The 19,247-nt window shown below is 32.4% G+C and overlaps 2 pseudogenes across 2 annotated transcripts; both read left to right on the top strand.

Moving 5' to 3' along the window:
- The first annotated feature begins 5,126 nt into the window (after window positions 1–5,126).
- Window positions 5,127–8,826, top strand: LOC144561524 (scarecrow-like protein 9 pseudogene; annotated as a pseudogene). The gene is made up of 2 exons (XR_013513879.1): window positions 5,127–5,247; window positions 6,783–8,826. The product of XR_013513879.1 is annotated as a scarecrow-like protein 9 pseudogene (transcript).
- Window positions 7,124–16,729, top strand: LOC144561542 (scarecrow-like protein 9 pseudogene; annotated as a pseudogene). The gene is made up of 2 exons (XR_013513882.1): window positions 7,124–7,227; window positions 15,093–16,729. The product of XR_013513882.1 is annotated as a scarecrow-like protein 9 pseudogene (transcript).
- The last annotated feature ends 2,518 nt before the right edge of the window (window positions 16,730–19,247 follow it).

The raw sequence follows: 19,247 nt of genomic DNA, 5'->3' as shown, positions 1-19,247 counted from the left end.
GTTTCTGTGTTGGTTATCCCTCATAATTGATATCCATATTTTATTCAGTAACTTTGTCTGGTCACAGAGGCATTACATCAAATAGCTTATGCACACAAAATAAAATAAACAAATTTACAGATTAAATCAATGGTAAACAACGCAACGTTCAAGACTAATCGGTTTCAACGATTTGGATTTATTGTTTGAAATTAATTTAATAGATTTTTAGAGTTAAACTCACCAAACACTTTGATATGCTTAAGAACACTCTAGTTCTACTCTAAATATAAATATTGGAAACTGGATGCGTCCCACATATATTGGACCAATAAAATTTGAGCTTGATGGTGTCTATTTTCGTCTGATCCGTTTTAAGATCCGTACATGTTGTTTTAATATTTATGTGTGTCCGCTTTAATATTCATACATATCTTGCTGCTCTAGAATAAATCATGCTGCATGGGAATCTCTTCATGTTTTTAAAAGATGATAACATAATATAACAATTAATATCGTGCACTCCCCTCAGTTAAGGTATACGCCACCGTTGAACATTTATTGGTAATAAAAGGCAAAATTAATTCAGTGACATAATTAAATTCAAGAATAATTTATTTTTTATTTTATTGAAAATACTTTATAATTCGACATGTTTTAGAGGTATTGGAAGACAACCATCTTTGTGGATAGAGTATTATTAGTTAATAACAATTGTTCAATAAACATTTTTAATAGATTCCATTCAATGAAATTAATATGTTATCAGATGAGAGCATGAATAAAAATCAATTGGAACAGAGGGTAGAAGGCTCAGAAGCTTCGTCAGGCCCAAAACAAAGCCTAAATAAATTAAATCAAGGGGATTTCATGTAAATCCTTCAAAGTTCCAATATCATCCCTATAAATTTAGTAATTATATATTTATTTTTGAAAATTATAAAAACTCACATATTTGTCAATCCATCGTATTTAACATTAACTTTCTATTTATCCTTGAAAATTGAACAAATATGTGAATTTTTACAATTTTTAAATATAAGTATGTAATATCATTATAAGTAAATATGGTAATAGGACAGCTCCTGCTATCTGTTCTCCTTTTTGGAAATCAATACTTAAGAATCATAAAGTAATTAATCTTGGTCTCAATAAAGAAATTGGCAATGGTAAGTCCACTTCCTTCTGGTTAGATAGATGATATAATGAACATGCATTGCAACCAGTGTTTTAATATTCGGTTCTTATTCGGTATTCGGAAAGCGACCGAATACCGAATATATAGTATGCGGCCGAATATTCGGATTTTTATTCGGATTTATATATTTAGATTTTCAAATGAAAATTCATAGACATTAACTCTAATAAACATAGATAAATATTACAAATAAATATAAATAAAACATAACACAAGTTAGAACAAGTTAACAACTCACAGTACAAATTACAAAACTACAAATAAGCATAAATAAACAATAAGTTCAAACTTAAATAAATGAAATTATAATTTATTCGGTTCTTATTCGGTTCTTATTCAGATTCTTATTCTTTATTCGGAAATATTCGGTTCATATTCGGTTCTTATTCGGATTCTTATTCTTTATTCGGAAATATTCGGTTCATATTCGGTTCATATTCGAAAATATTCGGTTCTTATTCAGATTCTTATTCTCTATTCGGAAATATTCGGCCGAATAGATAATATGGGAAAAAATATATTCGGCCGAATATTCGAAACCGAATATTGGACCGAATACTCATTTCCTATTCGGTTTCCAACCGAATACGAATATTCGGCCGAATAGACCAAATATTAAAACACTGATTGCAACATCAATTTTCTAACTTGTTTTCTATTGTTAGTGATAGATTTCTCTCAGTGGCGGATGCATTTGCATCGTCACGCTTGCATATAACATTTCAAAAACAGTTAACAGGTATATATATAATATAATGGTTGACCCTTTTACAAAAATTTGAACACTTCTCTTTGTTTGAACAGTGGGATGATCGATTAATTTGAAGATGGTCACAAGATGACTACTTTACGGTTCACTCTTTTTACAAATAGTTAGAATTTGATGGAAAGCTCAATTTTGAGTATGATATTACATGGAAATCACATCTACCCTTGAAAATTAAGATCTTTCTCTGGTTGGTAAAAAGAGATAAAATCTTAACAAAAGATAAGTTGTCCAAGAAAGGATGGCAATTTGACTTTACTTGTGCTTTACCAGTATGAAAGTACGGAACATTTATTTATTCATTGTTCTTATAGTAGAATGATTTGGGATTGGATTGTAACTCATAATAATTTTATCTTTGAGTTTGAATCTTTGAGGAATCTTTGGATGCTTAATGCATCTATACCTTTAAAAGATAAATTGTTGGTTGAATTGTTAAGAGGAACTACTTTTTGGACAATTTGGTTAGAAAAAAATATAGTAATATTTAGTGATTCTCAACCCCTGCCTATTAAGAAAATAGATTTTAAGATTATTTCTTTAGCAATATTTTGGTGTAAATCTAAATCTATAAATTTTTTAAAAATTAAATCTAATGCTTCCATATGATGTTAAGGACCTCCCAGATCCAATAGTATTAGAGGAGGAAGAGGAGCAAATCCAAGCTTCTGGGACTGGCAGCCTCTCAGATCAAATGTCTGGAGAATAGTTAACGGATGATGACTTATTGGATGATTAATATTCTATATGTTTTGGTGATTTTGTAGACGTTGTTGATATATTTGCTTCATGGTTATTGTTTTTGACTTGTAGCGGTTATTTCTTAGTTAGCTATTTCTTGCATGTTTTTAGTCTTTTGATGTTGATACAAACTATTGTAAATGATTATTGTATTTGATTTTGTTATCTATTTTGGATACCAAATCAAGTATGATTGATTTCAATGAAATCGGTGGTAATACCACTACTTTTCAAAAAAATAAAAATATAAGTATGTAATTATTGATTTTAGAGAAATAAATACGTAATATTAAAACTTTTAAGGGATATACATGGAATCCCCCTTAAATTAAAGTGGAAGATCAACGAGCATATTTTCATAAAAAACATTGATATTTCTCATAATTATTTACTTTGCATTGAATAATTCTCCCAATATTTTTAATTATTAAATAATTTCCAAAAATATTTCTCTTAATTTAAATAAGTCACATAATCATTTAGCTAATTCATCTATTTTTCTTAACATATTTAATAAAATCCAAGACCACCTCAAAATATATTTCAAAAAGGGGGAATTTCATGTTTACCCCTCGAAACCTTCAAAAGTACATATTTCTCTCTCTAAATTTTGAAATTACGTATTTTCCCCTCTAAACTTTAAAAACTCACAAATTTACCTATTTTATTGTCTTTTATATTAAAACTCATTCTAAATTTATAAATTTTTTTTTACCCTTAATTAAAAACATAAAACACCCATCAAATTTAAATTTGAATCACAAAGGGTTCATCTACCATCCGAACTGCTTTATACGCTAGATCAACACAAATCTTGAGGCGAACAAACACATATCTTGAAGCTATGCGCACGTATCTTAATGTGGTGCGCGCGGATTATAATTGCTTTAAGATATGTGCGTGCTAGATCAACACAAATCTTGAAGCGAACACGCACGCAAATTGAAGTAATATAGACATAACTCAATGCGATACACACGGATCAGACGGTAGATGAACTCTTCAGATTCAAAATTCGAGTCCATGGACATTTTATGCTTTTAAGAAAGGATAAAATGAATATTTTATAAATTTAGAATGAGTTTTAATATAAAAGACAATAAAATTGATAAATTTGTGAGTTTTTGAAGTTTAGAGAGGAAAATATGTAATTTAAAATTTTAGAAGGGAAAATATGTAATTTTGAAGTTTTTGAGGGGTATACGTGAAATTCTCCCTTTTAAAAAAAAGGGCATTATTAAATCTGCTCCATTTGGCGGACATGTGTTATTCTCTCTAGCAATTAAATTATGTAACCTTTGTGTTTCGATCTGTAAACAGGCTAAATGCTCTTCCCCAGAAAAGTTTAAATTTGGCTCTTCACAAATTGATTATATGTTAAAGTGATTTTTAGTTTTTTTTTTATTGATTTCAAGTTATGAATTATGTTATATATTAAAGGTCTAAATAGTGTTTATTGCGTCATAATCAAATGATTAAAAAAATGGTGTTATGCTCATATAGCGTTGCTATAGCGTAAAATAGCACGCTACAGCGTTGATAGCTGCATAGCTTTTATAGTATGAAAACGCAATAGCGGTGCTATAATGCTATATAGCATGCTATTTAGAACCTTGTTATATATTGAGGCGATACAATATACGTGTAGTAAAACTTTGAATTCAAGAGACTTTTTACAAGTTTTAATTTGAAATTGACGTTATAAGAAAATTTTCACCTTCTTTTATTAACAAGGGAAGTTAATGGAAGAAACGATGAATGAATTTATTTGTATAAAAATATAGTTTAGTTATATAATTCATTAAAAATTTGATATTAAAAACTCTATATGAAGTATATTTATTAATTAATAAAATTCAAATACTTATATGAATTTTCTCATTTCTTAGTTTCATAAATTTAGATGATCAATTAAAAAAGAGGTGATTTTTTTTTTTCAATTACGCTTTCTTGGTTTGATGTTTTAAGAAACTAATTAAGAGAATATTATCAATATTTTAATTAGGAGTCGGAAATGTCTTTTGAATTAAAGACATTATTATATCAATGGTTAACATATATAACCCCTGACAACTACGCCAACTCACTTTTGTTGTTATAAAATAGAGTAGCCATGTTATTTAATACATACTTAGGTTATTGTATCATCTCCCATTCAATTTTTTTGATATTTAATTTATATAATATAAGTTTTGAATTAATAATATTATTAAAATAATAAAAATATAATATATATAATAAACATATTATATTCATGATTTTTGAAAATCAGCGTATGGCCGTGAACATAGCCCAGAAGATATGGTTATACATACCGTGTCGTTCAGATCATATAGTTGTAGAGAATCAAAGCGCATACAATCTTTGACAAAAAATATCTAATCTTTGACTATGACTATAGGACCTTCCAGTCCAAAAAAAAAGGCTATAGGTCCTTCCATCCGAGTTGATTTTCTACACTTCATTTCCACAACAAGCAGCTGAGAGATAAAGAAGAAGAGAAGTATTCTCTGTATTCACAACAGAGATAAAGCTGAGCTGCTAAGAGACCACGGATATAAAGGTACGGCCTTTTTATAATTAAGGACCTCATCTCATCTCTACATTTTTGTTCTTGTAATGAATTCCCTCGTATATTTGAAAGATCCTTTATCCATGAACCTTATTACTTTCAAGATAAATTTTGTCAAGAAATTTATTCCATGAACATATTAATTAGGACCACAGAAGGCAAATTCGGCCGAGTCAGACCGAAATCGGTTGATTTGAACCGGAATCGGACCAGACCGAGCTGAATTTTAACCAATTTACGTGGAGAGCGAGTTTTAGGGGTAAAACCAGGTTGAATCGGCCGAGTTTGCACCGATTTCAGACCGAGTTTTATGATTTAGACCGGTTCTTCTGGTTTCAAACCGATTCTTCCATCTTAACTCTCTATTTGGAGATTTTTTCTGAGTAAAATGAAAGATCATTAACAGAAAATGAACATGGCGCACAGGTATTTTTGAACCATGGGACCCTTCAGTCGGAAATCATTAAATGAGAGACAGGAGAGCTTCCGAATTGAATTTTTAGCTTCATCCAAAAAAAAATAGAATTTTTATCCCCATCTTTCTCCCTCTCCATTTCTTGTGTTAATGGGAACCTCCATTTTGAACTTTTCTGTTTTGCAATATTTTTTTCCTTTACCTTTTTTTTTTTTTCTTTTTCTCTTTTGGTTTTTCTTCTTTATTCTTTTTCTATTTTTCTTTTTTTTCAGGGGTTAACGAGTGGTCTTAATATTAATTTTGACCTAATTATTTTTTTACAATTTTATTTCTATTATTTCAAACAAAACAAACATCCGGAAAAAAAAAATGTCAGTTTTCGATCCGATTTAGCCGATTCTGACAGATTTATCCGATTCTGATTTTTCCTTCTATGATTAGGACAACAAAGCATATCTAACATTTTTTTTTTTTGAGAGAGGTACTGGCTACGTACATCCATTCGTAGAAACAAGCTTAAACAAGTACATACTCATGCATCAACCAAAACGGTAATGAAAGCTAATGAAGTCCTTGGTAAAGTATCTCTCATTTGTCCACTCAAAAGCCTTACATACCAGTACCACTCTTACCAGGTTAAAAGCCGGTACTAGTTACCAGTTACCACAATGTACTCAGCTTTAACAACAAAAAGACACTAAACCGTACCAGTACTGCAGCAACTAACTGGTTTGTTACAATTCAGTCCCCCTTAAATATATATATATATATATATATATAGGCTGTGGCTAATTTGTTGCCGGCAGCATTTCTGCCGGGGGTGCTGCCGTCCATTTTTCTGTTTTGTGATGTCCAAACAACAAATCCAAACCGTTAGATGTTTAATCTATATTATAATCTACTTGGAGACCAAATTTTACATTTTTTGGAAAACAACAAATCCAAACCGCTGATTTCAATGCTGCAGAAATTTACTGAAATCAGCGGTTTTCAAACCAGCTTAATATATAGTAAAAAAATTCCAAAAAATGTAAAATTTGGTCTCCAAGTAGATTATAATATATATTTTGTGCAATAAGAAATTAAACGGTGTACTTGGTGTTGATTGCAGTTACTTGGCAGCTTCAAATGGATTCTAAAGATGTTTGGCAAAAAAATGCCCTTCATACACCGAGTGCACCACAAGCTGTTTTTGAATGTGACCAGAACCAGAATGCCACACCTAATCCTTTGATAACCAATGGTACAAATAGCCAAGAGGTCTGTGATCTCAATTCCAATGCAATAATCAACTATATAGGCCAAATTCTATTAGAAGAAAATATAGATGATGAGATAAGCATTTATGAAGAAGAGATGGCTCTTCGAGAAACTGAGAAATCCTTCTATGATCTCATTGAAAGAGATGATGTGCCACCATACACTATATCTCAACCACTCTTGATTAGTGGCAGTGCTGACCCTATATCTGCTTTATCAATGGAGAACCAGCTTCCGGCCACACGAGTCGGAAAGGGTGCTCAAGAAGCAATGAAGTTTCTTCCAACCATTGAAAAGTTGTTTGTGGGTTTAGAGCCAAATAAAATTGAGTTTCATGAAAAACCCAAGAAAAACGATGTTAGTGAGAACACTAAAATGGGTTCAAGTAAAGATAGAGAACCAGATCTATCAGAGGGGCGAGCTCTCAAGCAACGAGCAGTTTCTGCAGATGAACAGGCAAGAAATGATTTGGATCAATTTTTCCTTTTCCGTGGTAGCAAATATGCGAAAGAGGTTATGTCAGCACGTGAAGGTATGAAACAAGATATGAAAAATGAATCACTGGGGCATAAGGAAACTGGAGATTGCTTGGTAAATCTTCATTCTCTCCTAATTAGTTGTTGTGAAGCAATTTCTGCTGACGATTACAACAGGGCCTCTGAACTTATCAAGCAAATAAGGAAACACTCATACCCTATGGGAAATGGCGACCAACGTTTGGCATATTATTTGGTGGATGCACTCGAGGCACGCTTGGCTGGTACGGGAAGTGATATCTACCATAAACTACTGTCGAGGCAAGGAACTGTGACCGAAGTTTTGAAAGCATTCCGGTTTTATCATGCAATTTGCCCGTTTATGAAAGCATTATATTACTTCTCTATCCAAACAATCCTTAACATCTCAAAAAATGCCACAAAGGTTCATATAATTGACTTTGGAATCAACATGGGATTCTTGTGGCCATCTTTCTTTGAACGTCTCTCGAGGTTAGGAAGTACACCTAAAATCCGTATAACTGGTATAGAATTTCCCGAAAAGGGTTTCCGTCCAAACAAACTTGTTGAAGAGACAGGAAGGCGGTTGTCAGAATATGCTAAGAGATTTAATATCCATCTCAAGTATCAAGGTATAGCATCCAAATGGGAGAACATTAGAATAGAAGATCTTAAGATCAAAAAAGATGAGATTTTAGTAGTAAATTGCTTAATTAGACTTAGAAAACTTGCTGATGAGACAATTTCTGATGCCATGATCTGCCCTCGTGATAAAGTTCTAAACTTGATAAGGGAGATCAAACCACGTGTCTTTATTCATGGAATTTATAATGGCCCGTACGGTACACCGTTCTACACAACCCGATTTAAGGGAGTTTTATCCAAGTTCTCATCATTATTTGATATTTTTGAGTCAACTATGCCTCGAGAGAGTGAGGCGAGGCTCCATATTGAGAGGTATGTTCTCATTCCAAGAGCAATTAATGCAATAGCTTGTGAGGGTTCAGAGAGAGTGGAGAGGCCTGAGACGTATAGGCAGTGGCAGGTTAGAAATCTTCGGGCCGGTTTTGTGCAATTGCCTGTGGATTCACTGATCAAGAAAAAGATAGAGAGAATGGTGAGAGAGCTTTACCACAAGGATTATCTTGTTGAAGAAACTAACAAATGGCTTCTATTGGGATGGAAAGGAACCATCTTAATTGGGTTGTCCACATGGAAACCGAATGAGAATTAGTGTTGATTGCAATAATAAATAGTAAAGGCATGCATGATAAAATGAGCTATATTTTGGGAATGGTTTTGATGTGTCATTTTAAGTATTTTTTTTTTTTTTTTTTTTTTACTAATAATTTGTAAAATGGAACTTGTATAAGTCTACATGAATTGTTGCAAAGTTTCTGTGTTGGTTATCCCTCATAATTGATATTCATATTTTATTCAGTAACTTTGTCTGGTCACAGAGGCATTGCATCAAACAGCTTATGCACACAAAATAAAATAAACAAATGTACGGATTAAATCAATGGTAAACAATGCAACGTTCAAGACTAATAAGTTTCAACAGTTTGGATTTATTGTTTGAAGCTAATTTAATAAATTTTGGAGTTACTCACCAAACACCCTAGTGAGCATAAGAACACTCTAGTTCTACTCAAGATATAAATATTGGGAACCGGATGCGTCCCATGTGTATTGGACTAATAAAATTTGAATTTGATGGTGTCTATTTTCAATTTAAAAAAAAAATAGCAAATCTGCCCTCAAAAACAAAAAAACAAAAATTTAAAATGCCCTAACCGTTCCATGTTTGGATGGTCCACTCTTAGCACCAGACTGCCCAAATATGAGGCGGTTAGCTCTCAATACCAGACTACCTAATAAAGAAGCGGTTAGGTTTGAAACTTTTTTGCTCTTCATTAAAACAATTCAAGATATAAAGAAGATAAAAAATAGGGGAGTGCTATACTGAGGGCAATTTTTTCAATTTTGAGAGCTAACAAATATTTTTTTTCTAAATACCCATTTTACCCTTCCATCTTCTCTCTCACTCATTTAATAAAACAAATTAATAAAGGAAATAACTTAAATCCCTTATGTTCCTTCCGTGAGATAAAAGGAATCTGTCAGCGTGCCCAACAGACCCCTCTCCCTAACCAAGTCCCATGTCGACTAATTGCACAAAATGAGGGTTGCTGTAACATAGAAGGGATGCATATATTTCTTTCATTGATTGCATAATTACATGAGTATTATCCAAATTGACAGACCAAGGCTCATATCAGTAACAATTAACTCTAGAGTCTAACTCAAGTTAATATAGATGCCTTGTTTTATTTAAGATAAGCTCATCTATATATGTATTCGTAAAAGAACATTTTCAAATATAAAAACCAGAATACAAATTACACAAATTCTTATCTAATCCTTTAAACTGGTTAACAAGCTAAAGCAGATTGATTTAGAGAATGGGCAGTCTCGAAGGCACTAGACTATGGTCAAATACTAATTCTTCTTTTTCAATTTCTTATTTTTTTCAATTATATAATTTTCTTCTTGCTTTGAGGCCTTTTGAAGATCTTTTGGGTCTCTTGAAGTGTTACAGTAGATAGTGGCATTTGCAAAGGTATTATGCCCTGACTGAAAAAAAAAAGCATATGATGTGCTGGTTTGGAGGTCCACTGCCACTCATGTTTGTTGCATTGCCAGAAAATTTACAACTGTAGCAAATGTCATATTGGCCCTTTGAAGATGTAGAAATGCTAGAGCCTATGCTGGGGTTCAACCGACCTTTGAGGCTTTCAATGAGTATCTCTGTCCCAAATCGCAAATGAGGCCATGATTCCAGCTTCACTGGTACAAAGGAATCAGCGGACTACTAGGTAGGATGAACAGCTTTCGGTATAAAGAGCTGAGTGTTATGTAAATGGATCTTGGGCACTAGATTAGCAGGGTAGGGTGGGGTATGCATTCTTTACAGAGGAATGCCTAACCATGTATATATCGGTGAAGGTACATACATGTTGCGCCTTGCATGCTGATGCAAAAACGCTCAGGATGGCCATAACAAGTGCACTAAGCCGAGGCTTGTCAGATTGCTATTTCTACACTGATAACAAAGAACTAGAGAAAATATCGAATGCAACACAGCCACCTATAAAGTCAGACTGGAGACCATACAAGGACTGTCAATATGTCATGAGGTGTGGAAACTAATGAAGGTAAATAGAAATATCTGCTGCAGGCATATACCGAGAAGCCAAAACGAATTGGCCGATAATATTGCAAACAAGGGCAGAGAGCAAAGATAGGACTATATGGGGTACACGTTTCCAACTTTTAGAACTTAGTTCTACTGGTAAAAATATATTTAATCTTTCTACATTATCCTATGATGTATTGGTATTGCACTGATGTAATTGCTACGGGTGTTAAATTGCAAAAAAAAAAAAACTATATTTTTCATACTGCACTCATTGTCTCGTTCCCTCTGATACTCTTTTCTCAATTGTCAAAGTATTTCGTACTTGTGTTTCGTTCAAAGTCAAAAGAGTATTAAAATCAGTGAGAATATTGCCCTTCATTTGATGAAGAAAATGATTTTCTGTTTTTTAGGTTGCTAATTAAGTCACCTTATCGGACATAACTGCAATATTTCTCTGTTTCAGACTTTCAGTGGCTGGTATACTTCTTGGCCTTTGTTGTTATTAATCACTTGGAAGTTTTCTCTCACTTTCTTTATTAGTTATGTTTCTTAATTAGTTAATAAGAAAGAACGCAAGGGCAAAATAGGTACTTATTGAGAAAGTTTTCTCTTAGCTCTCAATATTTTAATTTGTGCCCTTAAAATAGCACTCCCCTAAAAAATAAGGTGATCACATAATATAACAATTAATATCATGCACTCAATTAAGGAATAGGCCACCAATCACCATTGAACATTTATTGGTAATAAAAAAAATTAATTTCATGACATAATTAAATTCAAGAATAATTCATTATTAATTTTATTGAAAATACTTTATAATTCGACATGTTTTAGAGGTATTGGAAGACAACCATCTTTGTGGATAGAGTATTATTAATTACAACTCTTAATATAAAATAATCAGTTCAATAAACAATTTTAGTCGATTGGAATTAATATGTTATCAGATGAGACCATGAACAAAAAATCAATTGGAACAGAGGGTAGAAGGCTAAGAAGCTTCGTCAGGCCCAAAAGAAAGCCCAAAAGAAATTAAATCAAGGGGGATTTCATGTATATCCTTCAAAAGTTCCAATATTTTACCTCCAAATTCTGTAATTATATATTTATTCTGAAAATTATAAAAACTCACATATTTGTTCAATCCATCATATTTAACATTAACTTTCTATATATCCTTGAAAATTGAGCAAATATGTGAATTTTTACAATTTTTAAATATAAGTATGTAATTATTAATTTTAGAGGAATAAATACATAATATTAAAGCTTTTAAAGGATATACATGGAATCCCCCTTAAATTAAAGGGGAAGATCAACGAGCATTTTAAAAAAAAATGCTTAAAAAATGGTGCTATGCTCATATAGCGCTGCTATAGCGTGAAATAGCACGCTACAGCGTTGATAGCTGCATAGCTTTGATAGTCCGAAAACGCAATAGCGGTGCTATAATGCTATATAGCACGCTATTTAGAACCTTATTATATATTGAGTCGATACAGTATGCGTGTAGTAAAAATTAGAATTCAAGAGAATTTTTACAAGTTTTAATTTGAAATTGACGTTATAAGAATATTTTCACCTTCTTTGATTAACAAGGGAAGTTGATGGAAGAAACGATGAATGAATTTATTTGTATAAAAAGATAGTTTAGTTATATATTCATTAAAAATTTAATATTAAAAACTATATACAAAGTATATTTATTAATTAATAAAATTCGAATACTTATATTAATTTTCTCATTTCTCAGTTTCATAAATTTAGATGATCAATTAAAAAAGAGGTGACTTATTTTTTTTCAATTACGTCTTCTTGGTTTGATGTTTAAGAAAATAATTAAGAGAATATTATCAATATTTCAATTAGGAGTCGGAAATGCCTTTTGAATTAAAGACATTATTACATATCAATGGTTAACATAATCCCTTACCACTAAGCCAACTCACTTTTGTTGTTATAAAATAGAATAGCTATGTTATTTAATACATACTTAGGTTATTGTATCATCTCCCATTCAATTTTTTTGATATTTAATTTATATAGAGGAGGGATTCACTTACAACTTTTATAAGTTACAATATCTTACAACAATTTGGTTTTGTAATTTTAAAAGTTCAAACAGTCGATCCAAACCGTTCAACATGATATCCAAACTGCTGTTTTTAGATAATTTTGGACCACTGAAAAATAGCAGTTTTGTAAAATACTTAATAAATAGTAAAAAAAATCAAAAAAATGTAAAATTTCTATGTCCAAACATATTTTAATATAGATATCATGTTGAACGGTTTGGATCGACTATATGGACTTTTAAAATTGCAAAACCAAATTGTTATAAGATGTTGTAACTTATAAATGTTGTAAGTGGATCCCTCATTTATATAATATAAGTTTTGAATTAATAATATTATTAAAATAATAAAATATAATATATAATAGAGTTAGGCTGGGGTGCTATGGATAGCATAGTGGCCTCTATGCTACGGCTCAATATTTGAATTTTCAAAATCCAAACGGTCGATCCGAACCGTTCATCTTATTCTCCATATTAATATCTGCTTGGAGACCAAATTTTATAATTTTCTGAATTTTTTTACTATTTATTAAGCCACTTTGAAAATCGCTAATCCAACGGTTTTACTGTTTTGTGCAGCCACCGTTGGATCAACAATTTTGTAAAATACTTAATAAATAGTAAAAAAATTCAGAAAAATATAAAATTTGGTCTCTAAGCAGATATTAATATGGAGAATAAGATGAATAGTTCGGATGGACCGTTTGGATTTTGAAAACTCGAATATTGAGCCGTAGCATAGAGGCCACTATGCTATCCATAGCACCCCAGCCTAACTCTATATAATAGACGTATTATATTTATGATTTTTAAAAATTACCGTATCATCATATACGTATCGTATCCGATACGATACTTGTACACGTATCCATGCAAAACATATCCCAGAAGAGATTGTAGAGAATCAAAGCGCATACAATCTTTGACTTTTTTTGGTATATGTAATCTATAGGTTTTTTTTCTCCGAATTGTCAAAGTAATTAAATGATAACTATAACTATCTTTGTTAAGGTCCTTCCATCCGAGTTGATTTTTCTACACTTCATTTCCACCATTTTCAGAGAGAAAGCAGAGAGGTATACAGGTAAAAGAAGAACAGAACTTTTCTCTGTATTCACAACAGATATAAAGCAGAGCTGCAAAGAAACCACGGATATATAGGTACGGGCTTTTTATATGGACCTCATCTCATCTCTACACTTTTGTTCTTCTAATGAATTTCCTGATATATTTGAAAGAGCCTTTATGCATGAACCTTATTACTTTCAAGATAAAATTTGTCAAGAAATTTATTCCATGAACATATTAATTAGGACCATAGAAGGCAATTCGAACTGATTTAGCCGATTTTTCCAAAGCTTTCTTTCCTTTTTCATAGATCTCAATTTTGATCTCGTCGGCCGACCTTTTCGCCATTGTTGTTCTCTGGCGTGGGCTCCATTTGTCTGATTAAATGAGAGACAGGAGAGCTTCCGAATAAATCTTTCTCCCTCTCCATTTCTTGTGTTAATGGGAACCTCCATTTACATCTTTTCTATTTTGTAATATTTTTTTCCTTTAACTGTTTCCTTTTTCTCTTTTGTTTTTTCTTCTTTATTCTTTTTTTTTTTTTTCTTTTTTTAGGGGTTAACAAGTGGCCTTAGTATTACTTTTGACCTAATTATTTTTTTACAATTTTATTTCTATTATTTCAAACAAAACACACGTCTGACAAAAAAATCTGAGTTTCCGATCCGATTTAGATGATTCTGGACGATTATATATATATATATGTTTTGTGCAATAAGAAATTAAACGGTGTACTTGGTGCTAATTGCAGTTACTTCGCAGCTTCAAATGGATTCTAAAGATATTTGGCAAAAAAATGCCCTTGATATACCGAGTGCACCACGAGCTGTTTTTGAATGTGAGAACCAAAACCAGAATGGCGCCACACCTAATTAATCCTTTGTTAAGCAATGGTACAAATAGCCAAGAGGTCTGTGATCTCAATTCCAATGCATTAATCAACTATATAGGCCAAATTCTATTAGAAGAAAATATAGATGATGAGATAAGCATTTATGAAGAAGAAGCAGCTCTTCGAGAAACTGAGAAATCCTTCTATGATCTCCTTGAAAGAGATAGTGTGCCACCATACACTGTGTCTTAACCCCTCTTGATTAGTGGCAATGCTGACCCTATATCTGCTTTATCAATGGAGAACCTTCCGGCCACCACACGAGTCCAAAAGGGTGCTCAAGAAGCAATGAACTTCCTTCCGGCCATTGAAAATTTGTCTGTGGGTTTAGAGCCAAATAGAATTGAGTTTCATGAAAACCCCAAGAGAAATGATGTTAGTGAGAACAAATTAGCAATATGTTACGAGACCTATACTAAAAGGGGTTCAAGTAAAGATAAAGAACCAGATCTATCAGAGGGACGAGCTCTCAAGCAACGAGCAGTTTCCGCAGATGAACTGGCAAGAAATGACATGGATCAACTTTTCCTATTCCTTGGTAGCAAATATGCGAAAGAGGTTATATCAGTACGTGAAGGTATGAAACAAGATATGAAAAATTAATCACTGGGGCATATGGAAAGTGGAGATTGCTTGGTAAATCTTCATTCTCTCCTAATTAGTTGTTGTGAAGCAGTTTCTGCTGATGACTACAACAGAGCATCTGAACTCATAAAGGAAATAAGGAAACACTCATACCCTATGGGAAATGGCGACCAACGTTTGGCATATTATTTGGTGGATGCACTCGAGGCACGCTTGGCTGGTACGGGAAGTGATATCTACCATAAACTACTATCGAGGCAAGGAACTGTGACCGAATATTTGAAAGCAATCCGCATTTATCATGCAATTTGCCCGTTTCTGAAAGCATTATTTTACTTCTCTATCCAAACAATCCTTAACATCTCAAAAAATGCCACGAAGGTTCATATAATTGACTTTGGAATCGACATGGGATTCTTGTGGCCATCTTTCTTTGAACGTCTCTCGAGGTTAGGAAGTACACCACCTAAAATCCGTATAACTGGCATAGAATTTCCCGAAAAGGGTTTCCGTCCAAACAAACTTGTTGAGGAGACAGGAAGGCGGTTGTCAGAATATGCTAAGAGATATAATATCCATCTCAAGTATCAAGGTATAGCATGCAAATGGGAGAACATTAGAATAGAAGATCTTAAGATTGAAAAAGATGAGATTTTAGTAGTAAATTGCTTACTTAAACTTAGAACACTTGCTGATGAGACAATTTCTGATGCCATGATCTGCCCTCGTGATAAAGTTCTAAACCTGATAAGGGAGATCAAACCACGGGTCCTTATTCATGGAATTAATAATGGCTCGTACATTACGCCGTTCTACACAACCCGGTTTAAGGAAGTTTTATCCAAGTTCTCATCATTTTTTGATATTTTTGAGTCAACTATGCCTCGAGAGAGTGAGGCAAGGCTCCGTATTGAGAGGACTGGTCTCATTCCAAAAGCCATTAATGCAATAGCTTGTGAGGGTTCAGAGAGAGTGGAGAGGCCTGAGATGTATAGGCAGTGGCAGGTTAGGAGTCTTCGGGCCGGTTTTGTGCATTTGCCTGTGGATTCACTGATCAAGAAAAAGATAGAGAGAATGGTGAGAGAGCTTTACCACAAGGATTATCTTGTTGAAGAAACTAACAAATGGCTTCTATTGGGATGGAAAGGAACCATCTTATTTGGGTTGTCCACATGGAAACCGAATGACAATGAGTGTTGATTGCAATAATAAATAGTAAAGACATGCATGATAAAATGAGCTATATTTTGGGAATGGTTTTGATGTGTTATTTTAAGCATTTTCTTTGTTTTTTTACTAATAATTTGTAAAATAGAGCTTGTATAAGTCCACATGAATTGTTACAAAGTTTCTGTGTTGGTTATCCTTTCTAATTGATATCTATATTTTATTCAGTAACTTTGTCTGGTCACAGAGGGATTGCATCAAACTGCTTATGCACACAAAATAAAATAAACAAATTTACGGGTTAAATCAATGGTAAACAATGCAACGTTCAAGACTAATCAGTTTCAACGGTTTGAATTTATTATTTGAAGCTAATTTCATAGATTTTAGAGTTAAGTTCACCATACACCTTGATGAGCTTAAGAACACTCTAGTTCTACTCTAAATATAAATATTGGGAACTGGATGCGTCCCATGTGTATTGGACTAAAAAATTTGAGTTTGATGGTGTCTATTATCATCAGTGTAATTAAATAAGGTTATATGCGGCGCATATGCGGCCGTAGATGCGTATAAGGTCCCGAACTACATAAAAAATCAATATGCGGTTTAATATGCGGTTCCACATATGCGGCCGCATAATTTTGACCGCATATTTTCTAAAAGGGCGCATAAAATCTGTATAATGCATATAACCCGCATAGGATCCGCAATCTGCAAAAACCTAACCCGATTGATCCGCAGTCCCTAATTTCTCTCTGTCCCTCACTCATCCCGTCTCCTCTCTCCAGAGCCGCCTCCGTCCTCCGTCTCTTGTTGTTTGTGTTAATAGCTCTAATTTGTGTTTGTATTATGTTGTTTGTATTACTCATAAATTATTATTCCTGTTTGTACTACTATGTATTCCAAATATATATGAATTATTATTTTAAAATCCGCATATATAAATCCACATAGAAATCTGTATATGCGGCCGCATACTGTATATGCGGTATGCGGTGGCCTTTCGCATACCGCATAGGAACCGCATTTTATAACACTGATTATCATTTTAAAAACGAAAATAGCAAATCTGCCCTTAGAAACAAAAAAAAATTAAAAAATGCCCCAACCGCTCCATGTTTGGACGGTCCATTCTCAGCACCAAACCGTCCAAACATGAGGCGGTCAACTCTCAATGCCAGACCATCCAATGAAGAGGCGATTAGGTTTGAAACTTTTTTCACTCTTCAGTAAAACAATTCAAGATATAAAGAAGATCCAAAACAACATAAACCATCACAAAAAAACACAAAAAGGATAAGAAAATAGAAACATAGTGTTGTCAGGACCCTCAATAAATTAATCATGCTTCAACCTGTTGTTCTCTGGAGCTCAAAAACAAATGTAAATGGCTTTCACTAGTAAAGATACATTCACACCACAAGAGAGAGAGAGAGATAGAGAGAGAGAATTTCATGTATACCCCTAAAAAACAAATCACATACAATGGTGTAAAGATATTGACAGAGCAGTTTTGGCTTCATACAGAGCACCAAGCATATACAAATGCTATACTCTTGGAAAGGATATTCAAGTCCCGATCATGAGTACTAGAAAATATTTTTTGAATGAAAAAACTAAAAGGATTTTCTTAAATTGAATTACAAGGGTTATTAGCTAAATATTTAAGACAAAAAAAAAACTGCCATTTACAAATTTACCAGCAAAGGCAGAGGATTGTTCTATGGCAAATTGTAATTTTTTTTATAAATTGTTCACAGTTAAGAGTGATGTAGAACACAAATCATGAAATGCTGTAGTACTATTATTTTCAATCTTGAAGATCAAATTTTACATTTTTTTGAATTTTTATTTTTGATTAAAATTTTGAATTTTAATTTATTATTTATTAAGATGGGTACAAAATTCAATTGTCCGAAAATAAAAGTTTTGTAAAATACTTAATAAATAACTAGTATCGCGCCCGTGCGTTGCAACGGGGCATAATATAAGAGGAAAAAAAATCTCATAAAAAATAATATATTTTCATAAAAATATAGACAAATGAAAAGAATAATTACACAATAATATTTTTGAATATATTAAAATAAATTGATTATAAATCCAAATTATATATAAATAGTTAATTAGTATAATTTAGTCCAATGAGAAATAGCATTGACTTAGTGCAAGTGCAAGATATCATAGTAGTATCTATATTATACATCTATCGAATCTAATTGCATGGGCCGCTTTAATAGACGTGCGAATTCTGTTTTGACGATCCACATTCAAATAGTAATTGGAGGCTACGATTGACAAAGTTACCATTCAATGCATCAAAAATGTATGACCTGAAAAAACATAGAGAAGCACTCTTTCAGCAGTTCGGGCAATTTTTGAGAGCCGATATTTCACGATCTATTTTGAGATTTTGTATGAAACTTCACAGTCTTATTCTATGAAGTCAAAAATGCATGTCGGTAAATTTTCATGATTTTTGAAGGTGTTTTGATATGTTAACCAGAGGTGCAAAGTTGGGCTAAAAAAAAACCAAAAAAAAAAAAAATTCCAAACCGTAAGGAAATCTTACGGTTTGAATTTTTAATTCAAACCGTAAGATTTCCTTACAGTTTGGGTAAAAATATAATTTTGCCAAACATCTGGTTATTTATAATAAAATATTAATAAATTTGGGTATTTTTAAAAAACTCGGGAAATAAGAAATGAAAGAAATAAGGAAACATAATTATATCTCTAAATTGGAGAGGGAGAAATAAGGAATAAATGAAAGAATGAAACATATTATATCGCTAAATTTCAGAATTTATTTAATTTTAATT

Source organism: Carex rostrata, chromosome 1, assembly GCF_964058835.1.
Source record: "Carex rostrata chromosome 1, lpCarRost1.2, whole genome shotgun sequence".
NCBI classification, from domain to species: Eukaryota; Viridiplantae; Streptophyta; class Magnoliopsida; order Poales; family Cyperaceae; genus Carex; species Carex rostrata.
Note: the sequence above shows the minus strand (reverse complement) of the source record. Positions and strands in the feature narration are given on the sequence as shown.